This window comes from Cryptomeria japonica, chromosome 11, assembly GCF_030272615.1.
Source record: "Cryptomeria japonica chromosome 11, Sugi_1.0, whole genome shotgun sequence".
Taxonomy (NCBI): domain Eukaryota; kingdom Viridiplantae; phylum Streptophyta; class Pinopsida; order Cupressales; family Cupressaceae; genus Cryptomeria; species Cryptomeria japonica.
This window is the reverse complement of record NC_081415.1, coordinates 547371821-547391519: the sequence shown is the minus strand read 5'-3', so window position 1 is coordinate 547391519 and position 19699 is coordinate 547371821.

The following is a 19699-nucleotide window of genomic DNA, read 5'->3' as shown; positions in this document are numbered from 1 at the left end:
CACATGTTCAAATAAATCGATCATATATGTCCTGGATTGAAAGAAACAGTTTGTAAAAGTTTGATAATTTTTTGGACTCAAGGCACTTGAGAGATCACGTCCATAGGGTATGACTCTTGATGTTTCGGTGTTTTGGGATGCATGAGAGGAGCATGCCTAGCATAAATCTGCCCACCCAAATGTGCTCGTGGTGTCAGTTTGTGGATACAATGAGCCAAATCAATTCTAGCCTATCTTGCAACTTTTCATTGCATGCAACTGACGATTTTGTAGTAGGCAAAAAAATGCTACCAATTAAAAATGGCTCTGAGTCATCAAAAACCAAGATAAGCCATTGTAAATGATCCTTGTACAACCCCACAAGTTCAAACAGATTGATCATATGTGTCTTGGATTGGAAGACACAGTCCATCAAAGTTTGACATTTTTTTGGACTCAGGGCACTTGGGAGAGGGTGTCGGTAGGGTATGACTCTCGATGTTCTGGTGCTTTGGGATGCATGAGAGGAGCATTCCTAGTGTAAACCTACCCACGCGGATGCGCTCATGATGTTGTTTGTTGCACATGATGAACTAAATCAAATCTACCCTATCTTGCAACTTTGCATTACATGCAACTGATGATTTTTTGAGTAGGCGAAAAAATTCTACCAATTGAAAATTGCTCTGAGTCATCAAAAATCGAGATAGGCTATTATAAAGGACCCTCACACAACCCCACACGTTCAAACAGATGGATCATATGTGTCCTGGATTGGAAGAAATGGTGCATCAAAGTTTGACAATTTTTTGGACTCAGGGAACATGAGAGATGGCGCTGCTAGGGTATGGCTCTCTATGTTCTGATGTTTTGGGATGCATGAGAGGACCATGCCTAGCATAAACCTACCCACCTGGATGCGCTATTGATATTGGTTTATGCACAGAAGAACCAAAATATGACCATTGCGAGTGTGAGGGTGCTTTTGCATCACACAAATATTGTTGTTTACATTCATCTTGTCGATTTTTGTTGTTTATATTCAAGAAAAATATAAATTCAAATAAACACACCCATGTCTATTGCTAATGAGCAAACACCATGTCCATCAACTCCTGTGTCAGTGCCAAATCCTTAGTTGTCCGGGCCTGATATGTACTCCCTCAAATCGTGCACGAATGAGATGTGGATCCATATGTAGCGGCCACATCATCCATCCCTGAGCATATCCCTGAGCAACTGACACACATATGTTGAATGAGCTCTTTGTTGCCACCTGGAGAAACTAATGGCTCATCATCCTATATAATAGGGTGTGCTAATGATGTCCCATCCTAGATGATGGCACGAATCAATGTTGTGGCCGCCTGAAGAGTCTATAGGTCCATCAACTCTTTCAGCTCTATTGGGACAACCTGATGCATCTTTGGTTTGGGTGCTAGGGGGCGATGACTCTCTGGGGCTACTCGCCTACGGGCTCTAGGTCTATCTTGGGCAGAGCCACCACCTCTACCATGGAACTCCCTCATGTCAAAATAGTTTGGCCACACTCTGAGGAGAAGCTCACAGTATACTTTTCTCAAAAAAAACAATGGCACCTCATAATTATTACAAGGTGGATCATCAAAGACCATCCACGACCTCTGCCAAAAAAGATTCTTCATTTGCACATTGGTACACCAATGTATGGGAAACCTCTTTATATTAAGAGGTAACAACTCACCAGTTTTAGGATCAACAAAAAAGGCACGTATTTGTTGTTTACTAATATTTTTGTTTTTCACTCCCTCATATGATAACCCACCAACATAGTATTGACGACACTTATCCCTAAAGTTTCCCCATTTTGTAATTTGTGTGGAAACGGCTATGGCAACAATAGCTAATGTTTCTAGGCTAGTGGTGAGGGATTTATGATGCTCAACTTTAGATGTTTTCAATTTATTAATCAGTCTATTTATTTTAGACGTGTTTTGCCCTAACTGGTTAATCAATTGCTCATATGTTTTAGGTGTGCAATCAAAAGGAGGAATTGGGGGTGCATCTTGTGGGTTTTCAGGAGGTAGATTTTGTTGTTCTTATTGTGGATTATCAGAATTTAGTTTTTGAAACAAAAATTAAAAATCCTAATCAAAATTAATGAAATTAAATTTAAAACGTAAAACAAATTGAATAAATGGGAAAGAAAGACAAAAATTAAGAAAAACAAACCTTGATCCATAACGTCTGGAGGAGAAATGAGGCACCCCATTCACAACTTCATAAAGAAAATGGGGAAAAGCTGCAGTGGTCATGGGAAAATAAGACCTAGTTTGTTTTTTAAAACTTTTTTGACAGGGACCGTGTATGCGGTTCTTTAGGGCTTATGAGCACTCATGTACTCACTTTCCTAAAAGTAGCGCGTATGCACTCACTTTTCTAAAAGAAGCGCATACACACTCACTTTTTTAAGCTCAGGAACAACAAACCTAAGCACATACGGGGTGATTTCAAATTTTATAACTGCATACGTACTGCTTGTTTTTTCATGTTTTTTTTGGGTGGTGTCCACTTTTTTGACCACCATCTTTGTGCACATACCAATATATATATATATGTGTGTGTGTGTGTGTCTTGAATTTTTTTACTTTAAGTATATATTGTTATAAGTGATTGCTAATATAGCTTGTACATGAAGAAAAATAGGTAACAACTTAAAAAACACAAAGTCCATTAGACAATTTTGTAATTAACTTGATATATCAAAAAATAAAGGAAATCTTTGCTTAGGTCATGACATTATAATCTAAGTTCAATTAACTCAAATGAGAGGGTATCTTCATGTGATGTAGAAGGAAAAGTACATAGTACCTTGGAATAAAAGTGGATGGAGGACCAATCTATGTGAAAGAATCATCAAATAGACATCTATATTGAAGTAGACTACGTGGTTGGATTTAACAAATGATAAGCCTTCACATAAAAGGTCTTTTTCAAGGTGTAGAGGATTTTGAGGGGATTCCTCAATTTTGGGAACAAAGGGAGGGCCCATCTAATAGAATGTTAGGGGAAGAACCAATGGTTTACAGAGTGAATGGGCGAGATGCTGCTTGTCAAAGCCAGCACAACAAGACCACCAAGTAAGTTAGTCGGGAAATATTTTCTCTTCTCTAGTTGATTTGTATTTCTATAAGGGTACTGACAATATGCACTATATTGCAGATGGTTTGTTTGATTCAGAAATGTACTCCGGAGTGGAGTTGAGTGCTGAAGGAAGAGAAGCTGCTTTGTTATTGTTTGTTGATGATAAAATCACAGAAGTCGTTCACTTCGTGCTTTACCTTTTCGCCGAGGATGCAGAGCGTCTAGCTGAGCTAGAGAAGTTGATCCTCAAGATTAAGGAAGACCTGGGCTGTGACTGGTAAGAATGATGGCTTGCCATCCTTTCCTCTGTTATACTATGCTTCATATCATGGGAGCCAGAATTAGGAACCGAGGCTATGTAGTTCATCTGATGTGTTATACTATGCTTCATATAATGGGAGCCAGAATAAGGAACAGGGGCTATGCCTTAAATAGTAATTTATAGCATAGAGATTACGTGTTCATCTGATCTGTAGACATACTAAAATAGATCGAAAACAATATATTATAATGAATATTGATATTTAAAAACTATTTTAAGGGATCATTGAAAAAAATGCAGACATGACATAAAAACTAAAATTAACAATATCATCCATGAAGTAAACTTGAGATAACATCTTGAATTTTTATTTAGATATATAGTAAAGAAGAAACACAACATGGCATAGTGGTTGGAAGACATGACAATGGAGGCATAGGTAAAAGGAGCGTAGAAGAAGAGCATTCAAACATGACAAGAGGAAGAGCAACACTCAAGCATAGTATAACAAAGGAAAAGATTGCAAGCCATCATTCTTAGCAGTTGCAACTTAGTCCGGCTAGACGGTCTGCATCCTTGGCGAAAAGTTAAAGCACGAAGTGAATGACTTCCGTAATTTTATCATCAACAGACAATAATAGAGCAGCTTGTCTTCCTCCAGCACTCAAGAGTTTCTTTATTGATCCTGCTTGTATGGTTAATGTGATAACTGAAGAGTTCTTTATACTTTGCAATTGCATCAAGTGATATATGATGATACTGATGTGATAGTTAAAGTTTTTGATGGCTTCTCTTGTCTTGCTATTGGTTCAATAACACTTCCTATTGATGTTAGCACTAAATGTTTAAATCTTAAATTTGTGCTGATTCCTACATCTGATCAATTTCGTGTGAAGTTGGGACATCCTTGGCTCTCTTCAATGAAAGTGATCGCTTCTACTATTCACAAGTGTTTGAAATTTCCTCATAATTATAAAATCATAACTATTAATCATAGCCAATATAAACCTACAATGAGGCATGGAGATGTTTGTCTTAATTATTTTTGGTCCGAACAATTCAAGCCTCCTGAACCTAGAAGAGATGCTCTCTTTAGATGATATCAAAATGGGGAAAATGAAATGATTTTATCCTTGAGTAAACCTAGAAATCTGACACTTGGCATTCCTCTTGATGGTCATATACACCACCTTGAGGATAAGATTGTTCTTCCTTCTAAGGAAAGAAATACTCTTCTTCGCAAGGAGGCATCTATTCCTTCTCCTAAAGAGAAGAGTATCCTTTTACCCATGAAAAGATATATCCATCTTCCTAACAAAGAGCCTATTCCTTCTCTTATGGATGAGTCTCCTCTTCCTCCCAAAGGTAGAAAAGCTCTTCCTCCTAAACAACAAACTATCCCTCCTAAGGTTACATCTATCCCCCCTCCTCATGATGGACCTAGTCTCCTTCCTACACCTCCTATTCCTCCTTTGTATGGTGCGGTTCCTTATCCTTTATCTTATAGAGAGAAACGACCGACCTCTCCCATTGTCCAACCTAAAAGACCACAACCCATTCATCCTTCCCTAAAAGAAAAGATGAAGCATATACCTACTGAACCTAACCCTCCTCAACTTTCAGACAAGACTAGATGAAATAGTTGTGCGATAGAATGCTGATGAAGACGTCGTGCTAGAGCTTGTGAAGTTGCTTCCCAAACAATTTCTTCTCCTAAAACACCAACTATTGACATGATTCCATTTTCTCGTAAATAAAATGTTCAACCAAATTCTCCAAGACACAAAATGCTTAAAACAAATGATCGTTCAAGTTTTATTCCTATTAGAACTCCTATTCTTATTAATCTTGATGAAGAAATAGGTGAAAATGTTCTTAATAATGAAAATGATGAATATGAATATGTTGACATTGACAATGACTTATCTACAAAATTTTCAAAAGTATTAATCCTAGCTCCTAGTAACGAACAAAGTGATTTAGCATTAGAGAATGGTCCTTGTTTGGAACTTGTGATAGCTCCATCTATTGTTCTCGATGTGGCTCCTCTTGTGTGTTGTGCAGCTTCCCGAAATAATGATGAACAAGATCAGGGGGAGGATGACATGCTTGATGAGCTTCATTAGCATTGTAGACTCTCTCTCTCTCTCCTCTCTTGCTTATTTGTGAAATCCTTCTATTTTTTTGCCCTATTCTTCTATTTGTTGTCCCTAGTGTTGTCTACTTGAGGACGATGCAACACATTGAGATCTATTTTGATCTCTCCCATGTTGACTCAAAAGACAGATTTGTTCCCTTCTTCCATGGTAGTTTCCTCTCTTTGGGGGATGAGGACAATTCTAGGCATATATATACATGATATACATGAGTTATTATAAAATTCATACTGACTCCCAAGTTAGGTGCAACCACCTCATTTTTTGTGTTTTGTGTTCATTATCCTTTGATTTATTCTCTCTTGGGCGCTAAATTATTGTGCTAACGTCCTTGTCTTATTTCGGTGTATCCTACTTAAAAGCAATTTATCCTAGTAAGGCATTCAAAATCGCTTTAACGTGGGGGCATACACTCTGCTCATAACTCTCTCTTTTGATACTTGAAGTTACTTAGCGAACTTTGTCTTTGCTTTGTAATTTTTGGTATTCTTTTAATGACTCATAGTAAGATAACCTTACTACTTGTAGTCATGGTTCTCTCTCTTCCCTTTTGCCTTATCATTGAAGTCATAAGATCCTAAAGTCCACTGGGGGTTTGGTGAATCTTGCCTCCTTGATGTGGTGAAAGTCTTTCAATCTGAATTCCTTGTACTTTACCGAAATTATTTGTGTAAGCTCATACTCCCACTAAAGTGGGGGCTAAATGTAATATCCTAAAATTGCACCCCTCGCAATTTTTGACTACATTTGGGTCTTGGCCTTAGTGTTTGCACCCCTCGGCCTGATTGGAGACCTAAATATGCTCATGCACATCAAAAACACATTGAAAATCAACCTTGTGCTATGCCCACAGCTTGATCCTACCCCAAAATAAGGCAGGACCAGGGCATGGCACCCCGAGATCCCCTATTTGGGACCTCCTTTGATCCTCTCCCCTTGGACCTAACTCAAATTTGAAGAGCGAATTCCCTCCTATGTCAGTTCAAGTCAAAAAATCAGTCAATTAAACCTACTGGCAAGTATATAAGAGGGATTTCCCCTCTCATTTGACATCCATCCACAATAACAAGAAATATTATCGAATCTATCATCAAGCATAAAACATTCAAGTATTCAAGAGCAATTGAGAATTTTCAGTCTTCCTTCAAGCTTCGAAGTAGCAATAGAGACAAGATTTCAAGTATTGAAGAGGAAATCAACATTCTACTTCCATGTGGAGGCGAACAAAACTTCACAAGAAGGTCTAAGTGTTTCAATTTAATTCAATTCAACATCCCCTCAAAGAGGAGGATTTCTACTTTTAGTCATTTCATTTACATTATTTCAACCACTTGGTTAATTATGAAACCAGGGTTTGATCTGATGACAAACCCCTATTCCCAACACATTTCCCTTTCTTTATGTGTGCTAGAAGCAGGTGCGCAGCTATACTTTTGGAATTAAGATTTATTCTCAGAGACAAAAAAACTCTTTTCATGCATGGAAATTTTGGAGGAACGATAGGAGGGTGCCCCTATTTGAACACACAGTCCATGCAACTTTTGCCTGATTTCATAGAGCAGATCCAAATCATCTCACACTTCTCAGATCCAGGTGCACAGCTAAATCCCGAATATGTAGCTCATTGTTTTAGCATACTTTGTCTTCATTTTCAGCACTTTGTCTTAATTCAATCAATCAACTTACAAAATAAGGTCAAATACATTTCAAACATACCCAATCTACTTAGTATTTGGTCCTTGCATCATTTAGGATTGGATCTAATGGATTCAACCCCTCTTTCGAATGTAAAGTTCCCCCTCCCCCCAAGTGAAAATTGAACCTTAGTTAAGTTCCTATCTTTCTCTAAAGTGGCAAATTTGGCTAAGGTTCCCAATTTTCCACTTTACACTATCTATGTGTTGAAGGTACCATGAGCACATATGGTTATCTAAATGAGTCAATTTTTGGAGGTGATAGTTCAATGATATGTGTTGCCCTTAAAATACAGTTGTAGTATATTGATATATAGCCTATGGGATTATAGTTGACAAAGATGAGTTTATGTACTAAAATATCTAGGAAGAGAAATAGTTCATAGAAGTTATCATTATAATTATTCAGATATGTAATTGATAATAATCACGAACAAGATACTTATTTCTTGTTTTTGGTTTTAGCTTTATTTATTTCTTCAAATGGCAATGAGGCTATTAAGTATAATTTTTTATTTGCATAAATTGAGATAGATGTACCTACACTTAATTATGAAACTAATGATGTAAACGATAATATAATCATTGATTTTTAGTTTAAATGTCTTATACTTGATTATTGTGAAGATTGTAATCACGTGGACACATATGATAGTCTATCTATCTAGTGTAATGTATTTTCCCTCTCCCAAGCTAATTGTGATTCAAGTGGGCCACTAGAAAATATTTTTATTTCAAATAACGAAAAAGAAGTAAGGCATTATTTATCAAGTTTTATTACTAAATGTGATAGAACACATTGCCAAAATGAGCCTAAAACATGACAAAAATTTAAGAAATTGTTATTTTTACTTTAAGTATGTCATGATGTTGAATTTTATATTAATGGTTTGAAATGTGTTATGAAACATACATTAAAAAGTATATCGATACATGTTAATGATGTGAAAAATAACATGATATAGTTTAGTATGAGGATGTACTTAATATAGATAATGTTCTTCCAATAAGCAAGAATATTTTTTTTGTCATGTAATAAAATAATAATAAGTATATTTTTCTTCCCCTGCCTTAAGATTAAATTGTTGAAAGATATTGTTGATGGATCATTTCGCTTATGCTTTCCATATCAACTTGTTCTTAAATTTAAATTTGCACTTTGTATAACCAAATTGTTTTTGTTGCCTCAAAGCATACATTTTTCTTGCCTTACTAAACTGTTATTATCTATTAAGTCAACTATAGAACTAACTATTTGATCAACATTACACCACAGTCATTTTATGACATGGTTTTGAGCTTGCTTCTGGTTCCATATTGCTTATAGTACCTGATAGTAGGTTGTTTAGGAGCTGTCAATCTACGATGAATCAAAACCATTAAAATTCGCACTTTGTATAACCAAATTGTTTTTGTTGATAAACTATCTCCATCTTTGTCAACATGGGTACACTAATAGAAAATGCTCTACATCTTCACAAATTAATTTACAAAGGTGGCATCGTTATGATGAATTAGCATGCAACTCTAAAACTGACATGTTATGTAAACTGCAAGTAGTTTACATAAATAGTTCTTTTTTTTGTGAGAAAACTCCTATGAAAACCAAAATTTCATGTGTTATTTAATGTTTGAAAAGCAGTAATTTGGCTACAATATCAAAAACAACGTAGATATAGTGTTATCTTGCATATTTTGCCTAAATGTATAAGATGTAGAATGAAATGAAAACACAAATTTATCAAGTGATCAGAGTTTATCTCACCATAAATACCTACTAGAGCAACATATTTTAATAATAATCAATTGCTTAGATAAATAATAGTGAGGAAAAGGAAACAAGAGATTCTAAAGTAAGGAAGGACACTCTAATATAGAAAACACTTTTCTTCGTGCACTTAAAGAAAGTCTTGAAAAATTAATATCTCAGCATGGAAGTAAATAAAATCAAGAAACAACAATTGGACATTTTTTCCACACAAGGTTTTAGAATAGCTTTCTAAATATAAGCACTACAAGTGTTTTGGAATCCGCAGAAAAAAAACAATTTAAATTTTTCTAAAGACTCACTAAATTCTACATTATTTGAATTTTTTTTAAGTTCTTAAGATAGTGTGTTTTTGTTTGTATTTTGAGTCATAAATGTGCAGGTTTTGGTTGGTACCTTGGATTTTCTATTTATCAAATTTATAACTGCTTTCAGAATTTTATCAGTGACATTAGACCACCTTGGTGCTCACTGCAGGGTATTAGTTCAATTCTGGTGCAGCTATTGGTATTAGCTCAAGTTGATGTGAATATGTTTGGTTATTAGTTTGCATGTTTAGACTAGTGAACCCCACTTTCACCCATCAAAAAGATTATATTCTTACTATTCCACTAAAACATCTGTATTTACTTAAACTTTAGAATTGCCTCATTATCTTGTGTTGTGACATGATTGGGTTGATGAATTTATCCTTGTCTATTCTCGAGTCCTGCTTAATCTGTATTAGTTCTTATTTTGGAGAGTATTTTTCCCTTAATATTTTACCCTTTACTACAATTGTGATATACTTTGTTTTTTACACAATAGTCCTCCATTATTACTTTAAGAGGTTCTAGTGTGAAAACTGCTATAACCGACCTAGTTTAACTTTACCTATAAATATAACTTCACTAGATTCATTTAACTTATGTGTTTTATACTATTTTGTGTTACTTAGTAGAGATTTAATACATTTAGTTACACATGTCTCATGTTTTCATAGTCATTATACTTCCTGGATGGTTAATTATAGTCTATTCATACCTTCCTTCTTCCTTGTCCTACTTATACAAGGAGTTAATTGCATATTTTTATTTTGTTGTATGATATATTTTTTTACATATATTTATGTGCATATTTGTTTATGAAATAATTTTTTATTTATATTTATTTCACTATTCATCCAACAAGATAAGCCCTTCTTTAGCATCAATTTGAGAATTTGTTTTTCCTTAATTATTTTGGATGTTACACCAAGTGGTGGCCTTTTCACTTGGAAGTGTAGGTGGTATATTCCTTGTTCTATCTACAAGTGATTATACAAGTTTTTATTATGTGACTCTTTGATTGGAGATAACTGGATTTTTTTCTCTATAATTTCCAAGTTGCAGAGTTTGGTTCATTATCCCATTAAGCTTTCTTCATCTCTTTTTTCTATCCTTAAAAAAACCTCATTCACATATTATTTTATTTGCCTTTGGGTTCAATATTTATTTGAGTATATGTCACTATGGATCCAATTCAATCCTTCTCTTAGTATTGCTATTTATTATTTATTTTAAAATCATTAAATAGTGGAACCAAACAAGATTTGGTAATTTTCTTAGTAGAAGATATAGATGAATGAGAGATTGAATGATATAACTTTTTAAATTAGAACATTTGTTATTTATTGAAATCTCCACTTTTTAATTTATGTTCTTTCATTTTTTCGCATGATTGAGTAGTCCTTAATTGAATCCCCCATTCATGACTGCATTAATCAAATCTCTAGGACCTTACCTCAACAATCAATAACTTTATATAGAATGTTAAAATTCACTTTTTCTGCTTAGGAATTTGAGGTGACAAGAGAATAAACATAATAATTAAGTAAATGAATTCTTTGAATATCAACGTAGGTGATCTCATTGCTAGTTCAAGAAACCAGATCCCTTTTTCATCAAATATACTATAGAGAACATCATAATTAGGATAAAAATAAGATAATTGATAATCAAAACACAAAGCAAGAAGAGGATTATAATAGAAAATTTTAATTACTCATTTTTTATTATAGCTCTATATCAAATAAAATAAAATTTTAAATAAGTAAAATTCATGTGTCTATATATATCTTGTAAATAAAATAATTATAGGTTTTCTATATATTTACTTATTTATTTGTATATTATAAATTTTAAATAGATAGCAATGTTTAATAGGGAATCATATGAACAAACCAAAAAAATTATTTGTATAAAGCTATAAATTCATTATTTTGTATTCTTGTGATTTACGCTTAAAACTTTGATGTCTTTATATTGAAAAAATATTATTTACTCTAGTAATTTCTCTTTCATTTTCTCTCATGTTGCTTCTCCCAAATGAACAAATCTCTCACAACAAACTAATGAACATGCATTAAATACAATTATCTAAAAACGAGTCATAAACAATACACAATTATTTTTAAATAGCAATCATTGTTACTAAATCTTAAAGGCTAAAAATTCATGGAGGTTTTCCAAAACCAATTACCTCTAGAAACCAAAAAAAACCATGAAACCAATTATATATGAATTTTGAGGAAAAATAAACTAGCACGCATAGAACTCTGACTAATTTAATTGTTTAAGAATTTTTTTTTGGTTACATTTCTTTCTCCTATTTTGATAATTCTTTTGTTTTGTTTTTAGTTTGAATAATGCAGTAAATATTATCTCATATATTACTTTTTAAAGAAATTACTTGTAGAAATTAGTATTTATATTTTAAAATTTTGATAATTTTTTATTTAAAAATAAATCTAAAATTTAAATGATTTATTTTACTTATAAAATATATCCACAATTAGATTTAATAAAATATTAACAAAAAAATGTTGAAATAAGATCATTTAACAAGTAAGTAGTTTAGAGCATAGGGCCTAGAAACTATTTTTGATATAAAATTTAATGTGTTTATTTATTTAGGTGGCACACTTAAATGGGTCAACAATAGTAACTCTTAGGTCCAATTTAGTGATATAATCAAAAGAATTAGTATTAGCCACTTGATTGAAATTTTCCTTTAAAAGGGTTTTGGATGTTTTAAGTAACACAAAGAAGAATCTTTAGTTGATTCTTAAATATTAATAACATAGATTCAATTATTTAAATAACATTTGCACATAAATTAATAGAATATATAATTGTATTAAGATATACTCTAATAAAATTGGATTTAGTAAAACCAGTAACAAAAATATCTTACGATATAAGACCATGTAAGGGAGCAAGTACTTTAGAACTTAAGGACTATAATCTTTTGAGATAAATTTTAATGTGTTCATTTGGTCAATGGGCATCATAAGTAACTCTTACACTCACCTTTAGGAAATCATCATGTCTACTAATAGATCCATTTTGAGATAGTGAAAAATAGCATTGGATCCATAGATGAGAAGTGTACACATGTACTACACAATCTAAAGTGTGTATTTAGGTCATCTTTTTCTTGACATATTTCAAAATGAGATGTCATAAGCATGTAGTTAAAGGACACATAATAATCTCCTATATTGATGGTGGGTACCTAGCATCCATAAATTCATCACTATTTTATCTATTAGATGTTGAACTTTCTTTCCTTCTAATTAATCTATCATTTGTATTAATAAAACCTTGAAAAGAAGAAGTCCAATAATAGCAATGCCTTAAATAGTAATTTACAACATAGAGATTATGTGTTCTTATGATATATAGACATATTAAAATAGATCAAAAAAAATATACTAAATATTGTATATGCTTGTTTGTAACATTCTCTCACAGATTTCATGTGATCTGTGTCGGCAAATAGGCTTAAAAATGTTTGAATAAATTAACCAAACGAAATGGCTAAGTATGAATCCTCCCCAAACTGTACTTTTTGTTTTCTTTCCCTCCTTTTTTTACACAAGGTTATAAAAAACGTCTGTTTAATACAGAGGTTATCCTAAACAATCGCTTCTCTATTTACACACATATATCTTACTTTCACCATTACATGTTGTCTTTGAGTTTTGATCGTTTAATTCGATTTGCCTTTTTTCATTTTCTATTGTAAATCTTATGTGTTTTATTTTAACTTGTCTCGACGATCCTACATGTGTATGAATCACCATCTTTGCAAATTCAGTTCAAGCTATCTAGAAACCTTTTATAAGCATTTAAAAAACAAACAGATTCAAAAATTTCAAATTAGTATGGCTGATTTACCTCTCCATGTGTATTGAGTTAATGGAACTTAGATTCTAATGTCATGATCTATATATATATATAGATAGATATTTCATGTATCACTAATTTTAAAATTGTCTAATGGATTTTGTATTCTTTGAGTTGTCTATTTTTCTTCATGTACACACTATATTAGCAATCATTTATCCCAATTTATATATTGCTCTCATGTAGAGAAGGAATGCCACCCTCGAATGAATTTTTTTTTACTCATACAAGAGTACCAAAGAGAATCACCAATGGTATGTCTCAATTCCTAAGGTACATTTACATTACTTGTATATTCCCTACACAATATTATATACTATTTTTTTTGTGCATTTAATGTAGAATAGGAGATTTTTTATGACATTAAAAGATAACTAAATTAGTATGAAGAAGATAAATTATTTATGGTTTACTCTTTTCTCTTTTATTGCCTGCCTAATACTAGTTTGGGATTCCTCTCCCAAGATAAATGGTAATCCAATGTACTACTGATTTTACTATGATGAAAATCCATATTTTCTCATTAAGTGGACCTTTTAATTAGATGTTATGTAATGCCCCGCCAAGAAAACCCTAGAGGATTTGACTAACACACTCGAAAAAGAGAAATATTTTATTTTTTAAACTAGTTGATGAATGTCAATAATTTGAAGAATTTATCATGGAACAGGTGAATGGAATGAAATTTGGAAGGCTAAATACTTACTGGTGAACCCTACCATGGAAGATTTCCTTGCCTCAGATCATATCCCGAGTGGCTCTACCATATGGAATAATGTTACTCATGCTAAAGGTATTGTTGTTGGCATATGTGTAGAGCTTGATGACATGATGATATTTTATGTTCTCATTGATGTCAATATGTGAAAAAGTGAACCGATATATTGAAGTAAGCAAACTGGCAAGAGAACCGATATGCTGTTGTGAACCGGTATATGTGAAAAAGTGAATCGGTATGTTGGAATGTGAACCGGTATATGAAAATTTTTGTCTCAGGGTTTTATTTGGTATGACTACCTGTTGGTAGTCTCAACTTCAGGGTCATAGATTGATGCATTTCAAATCTATGTGATTCAACCGACGACATCCTGTGCTGAGTTTGCATTGAAATGAAGATCAGATTGTGTTACCACATCATCCTTGTGCGCGTGAAGGATTTTATTGAGAATCTTGCATGAAGAAGATCGATCCTATCTACCTTGGGAATGTGCAAAGTCTCAGTAAACGGTGGAGAGCACATGATGGGTTTTCAGCCTTCTGAAGCAGCAAAGAATGAACGATGGAGAACGTCTTGAGATCTGTTCAAGACTACTCTATTCAATACAATGTGATTGAATAGTCAGGATTGGACTGACTATATTGCTGACCTAAATGTTTAGGGTCTAGGGTTTATGCTACCAACCTATCTGTTTCCTATAAGGTCGATGATGATTTGCATTGTGAAGTTGTTGGCAAATGTTATGTGTGTATCCAAGTGTAGAGATACTTGATTCTTGCCAGACCAAAGAAGTGTGTTGATACCTGCAGAGTGTGATTGTAGAAGTGAAGGGACTAAAGTGGATCTGCCCTTGTATTTAGTGTTGTTTCCAGATTAGTGTATTGCCTGTTGACTTCTAACCATCTCAGTAGTTGGAAGATCCCTTAACCAGGTAGCTTTAATAGACTTTGTTTAAATCCTTTAACAGGGTGACTCAAAATCATTGAGTTCTTTAAATCCTCTTGCGAGGTAACCTTTAATAGGGTTCTAACCTTTAACCGGGTATTTAGCCATTCCTTAACCGGGTGATCCCTAGCAGGATCAGTTCCTAGAAGAACCTATTGTAATGTCCTTAATCAGATCAGGCTCCTAACAGAGTGGACTTTTGTAGAGTTCAAAGAACAACTTGTGGGTATTCATCCCCACCATGGTTTTTCCCAGTTGAGTTTCCATGTGAAAAATCCATGTGTTATGTGTGCTACATTTTTCATGTGATAGTTTTGGTGATTTCTGTTAAGTGGTAATGCATGTTGTTCCAATGGTCATTGAATTTCTGATGTATTACTTTCATAAGGATATGGGTGAAGTTGAGAAGAGGTATTAGGGCTTGAGAAGTTGCAAGTGTTACCATTTTACACCTTTTACTGTCTCACTGAGATTAACCAGTATTGTAGTGGTTAAGACCGGTGAAGCAGTTAACTGGTTTATATTGTCTTACCCTGTTAAGTTGTTAAAGAGGAAGAATTTTGGCTATAATGATTCACCCCCCTCTCAGTATTTGTTGAGTTCTTACTGTTCATCATTATTCATCAATTGTGAGTCTAGGAAAAGTGTGGGCCATTGGTAATGGTAGAAAGGTAGATTTATGGGATGATGCTTGAATGGGAGGGGCTCCTCTGAATGATCATTGTGTTTCTTAGTTGATCATTTGAGCTTGCAAAAGCAAGTTTGGTGTCAAAGTTGCTAACTACTAGAGAGACCATAAGTGGGTGGACCTGAGCTCTATTGATCCTAACTTAAAGCATCTGCTGCACTATCTAGAAAGGGTAAAGAAGCTAGTACCAGTTGTGAACCCAGACAAACCAGAGAAATGGATGATGAGGAGACCCTAATGGAATCTGAAGCTCTTTTTGCCAAAAGACTTCCTAAGGGAACTAGAAAATATAGAGGTAAGCTCCCTTTGAAATGTTTTTCTTGCAATAGGATTGGGCACATTGCTGTAAATAGTCCTAACGGTGATAAAAAGGAAAAACCAAAGAGGTTCAAAAAGTTCAAAGGAGGAAATAGGAGAAATTGTCTTGTTATGGTTGATGAAGGTGTCACTGATGATGAATCAGAAGATGAGGAAAGTGAAGACATAGTATTTGTAGCTGTCAAGGAAGATGTGTAAGACAAGAAGGCTCTTGTCTCCCGCTTTGATAATTCTAATGAATGGATTATTGACAGTGGTTGTTCTCACCATATGATTGGTGACCGGAGAAAGTTTCTGTCTTTGGAAGAGTATGATGGAGGTGTAGTCCAATTTGGTAATGATGCACCTTGTATGGTAAAAGGAAGAGGGTTCATCTCCCTAAATGGAAAAAGAAGTGTTGATGATGTGTATTGGGTGGAAGGTCTCAGGCATAACCTTTTGAGTGTTGCCTAGCTAAATGATAAAGGACTCACTCTAGAATTCAAAGATGGAGTGTGAAGAATAAAAGGAAAGAGTGGTGAACTGATAGCCACTGGCATGCAGACCAAAGGTAACTTATTTTAGTTGAATGAATGCAAATATCAGTCAATGTCTAATGGCTAAGTTTGATGACAGTTGGATATGGCATAGGAGACTCTGCCATGTTAATTTTGATAACATTGTGAAGGTTAGTAAGATAAAGGAAGTTAGAGGATTGCCTGTACTGAACAAACCGGAGAATCCTTAATGCAGAGAATGTCAATTGGGGAAAATGTCTTCCTCAACCTTCAAAGGTAAATCTTTCACAACAAATAATTTACTTGATCTTGTGCTTACTGATTTGTGTGGTCCTATGAAATCTAGCAGTGTGTAGGAAGATAGGTACTTTATGATTCTTACTGATGATTGCTCAAGAATGATGTGGGTTACATTCTTGAAAGACAAGTCTGAAGATTTTTGAAAGTTCAAATCCTTCAGAGCACTAGTTGAAAAAGAAAGTGGTAAGAGAATCAAATGTCTTATAACTGACCAAGGAGGTGAGTTCACATCTAGTGAATTCAATAAGTACTGTGAAGATAATGGCATCAAGAGGAAATTGTCTGCCCCTCGGACTCTATAGCGGAACGGCTTAGTAGAAAGAAACAATCGAACTATAGTTGAAGCAACCAGAACGATGTTGATTCAAAGAAAGGTTGCTTACACTTTTTGGAGAGAAGCGGAGAGCACTGCAGTTTACACAATGAACTGGGTACTCATCAAGAAAGGTAAGGATAAAACACCTTATGAGTATTGGACCGGTAAGGATCCATAGTAAGCTAATTTATAGTGTTTGGTAGCAAGTGTTATATCAAGAGGAGTGAACATCAGAGAAAGTTTGATGCAAAATGTGATGAGGGAATATTTCTAAGGTATTCCACCAAGAGAAAAGCTCTCAAGTGTTTCAACAATAGGACTCCAAAAATTGTTGAAAGTTTCAATGTTAGAGTTGATGAAACTTCTAAAAAAACCTGAGGAAACCGACAGTGAGCACGTGGTAGATGAATCAGTTGTAACCTTATAGGAACCGGTTGCAAAACAACCTAGTACCAATAACAGTGCTCCTACACTGGTAGATGTTGATGCTGATGAAGATGAAAAGAAAGAGGAATCTGTTAAGATTATTCCTAGGTATGTAAATCTAAATCATGATCTAAAGCAGATCATAGGAGACAAGGATGCATGAATTCTTACAAGAAGAAAGGTTAGAGAAAACTCTTGCATGATCTCTGAATTTGAGCCTAAAATATTTAAAGAGGCACATAAAGATGAGGACTGGATCAAGGCTATGGAAGAAGAACTTGAATAGATAGAAAATAATGGGACATGGTCCTTGGTACCTAGACCTGAGCATAAAAATGTTATTGGCACCAAATGGATTTTCAGAAACAAGCTGAATGAAGATGGCACAATGATAAGAAACAATGCCAGACTAGTATGTAAGGGATATGCTCAAGAAGAAGGAGAAGACTATGGAGAAACCTTTGTTCTAGTAGCTAGATTGGAAGGAGTTCGAATGCTTCTTGCATATGCAGCCTTCAAGGGATTCAAAGTGTATTAGATGGATATAAAATCTTCATTCCTGAATGGAATACTTGAAGAGGAAGTGTATATAGAGTAACTAGATGGGTTTGCCCTATCAGAAGAGAGTGATATGGTGTGTAGACTACATAAATCCTTGTATGGATTAAAGAAATCACATAGAGCATGGTATGAACATTTACACTCACATCTTGTGAAGATTAGTTTTGAAAGAACAAGTGAAGATAGCAATATCTATCTGAAATCAGAAGGAGATCAGATTCTGATCTGTGAAGTGTTTGTTGATGACATAATTTTTGGTGGAGATGATAAGAGGAGTCATGCATTTGCAGATGAGATGAAGAAGGAATTTGATATGTCACTAATCAAAGAAATTAAGTTCTTCATTGGACTACAGATTCAACAAATAAAAGATGGTATCTTTATCACTCAATCCAAGTATGTCAAAGAGGTGTTGAAGACCTTTGGCATGGAAGACAACAAACCGATTGGTACACCGATGGTGACCGGTTGTAAATTATCAAAAGAAGATGACTCGGCGTTGGTGAATGAGAAGGAATACCAATCAATGATTGGTAATTTGTACTATGTAGTACACATCAGACCGAACATTGCACATGCAGTGGGCATTGCTGCATGTTTTCATAAAAGTCCAAGAAAATCCCACTTGGTAGCAGTCAAGCAGATTCTTAGATATTTGAATGGAACTACAGACTATGGATTGTGGTATCCATATAGTAATGATTTTAATATCAAAGTGTTTATAGATGCCAATTGGGCAAGTAATGTGGACAACCAGAAGAGCACAACCAGTGGTGCATTCTTTCTTGGTGGTAGACTGGTCTCATGGATGAGTAAGAAGCAGAGTTGTATCTCTCAATCCACAGCTGAAGCAAAATATGTAGCAGCATTTATGAACTGCAGTTAGATAATATGGATGAAGCATGTATTAAGTGGTTTCAAAGTTCCTATATCTGAACTGATGAGTATATTCTGTGACAACACAAATGCAATTAATAACTCCAAGAATCTGGTTTTGCATGCTAGAAAAAAACACTTCGAGCTCAAGTATCATTTCATGAGGGAGAAAGTTTAGAACAAAGAGGTTGTATTGGAACATGTTTCCAGTAAGGAGCCGTTAGCAGAAATATTCACCAAGCCTCTACCGAAGGCTACATTTACCTATTTAAGAGGTGAATTAGGGGTGCTACCCTTCAAGAGGTGAACTAAAGGTATGTGCTCCACATCAGTTAGGAATTACATTGTCAAATCTTTTCAGGATTGATGTGTTGAAGGATGTTACTCCTCAGGGGGAGCATCATAGTGGAACATGGATGTCTATGCCTCCACTTTGGCATTGTTGTCAAAGGGGGAGAAGATGTGAACCAGAGAAGATATCTACAATTTTGGAGATTCATATGGAAGAAAATGGGGAGAAGATGTGATGCAGGGAGATATCTTTGTATATTGCCATCAATGCCAAAGGGGGATAATGTTGGCATATGTGCAGAGCTTGATTACATGATGATATTTTATGTTGTCATTGATGTCAATATGTGAAAAAGTGAACTGATATATTGAAGTAAGCAAACTGGCAAGAGAACTGGTATGATGTTGTGAACCGGTATATGTGAAAAAGTTAACCGGTATGTTGGAGTGTGAATCTGTATATGCAAAGTTTTGTATCGGGGTTTTATTTGGTATGACTATTGGTTGGTAGTCTTAGCTTTAGGGTTACAGATTAATGCTTTTCAAATCTGTGTGATTTGATCAACAACATCC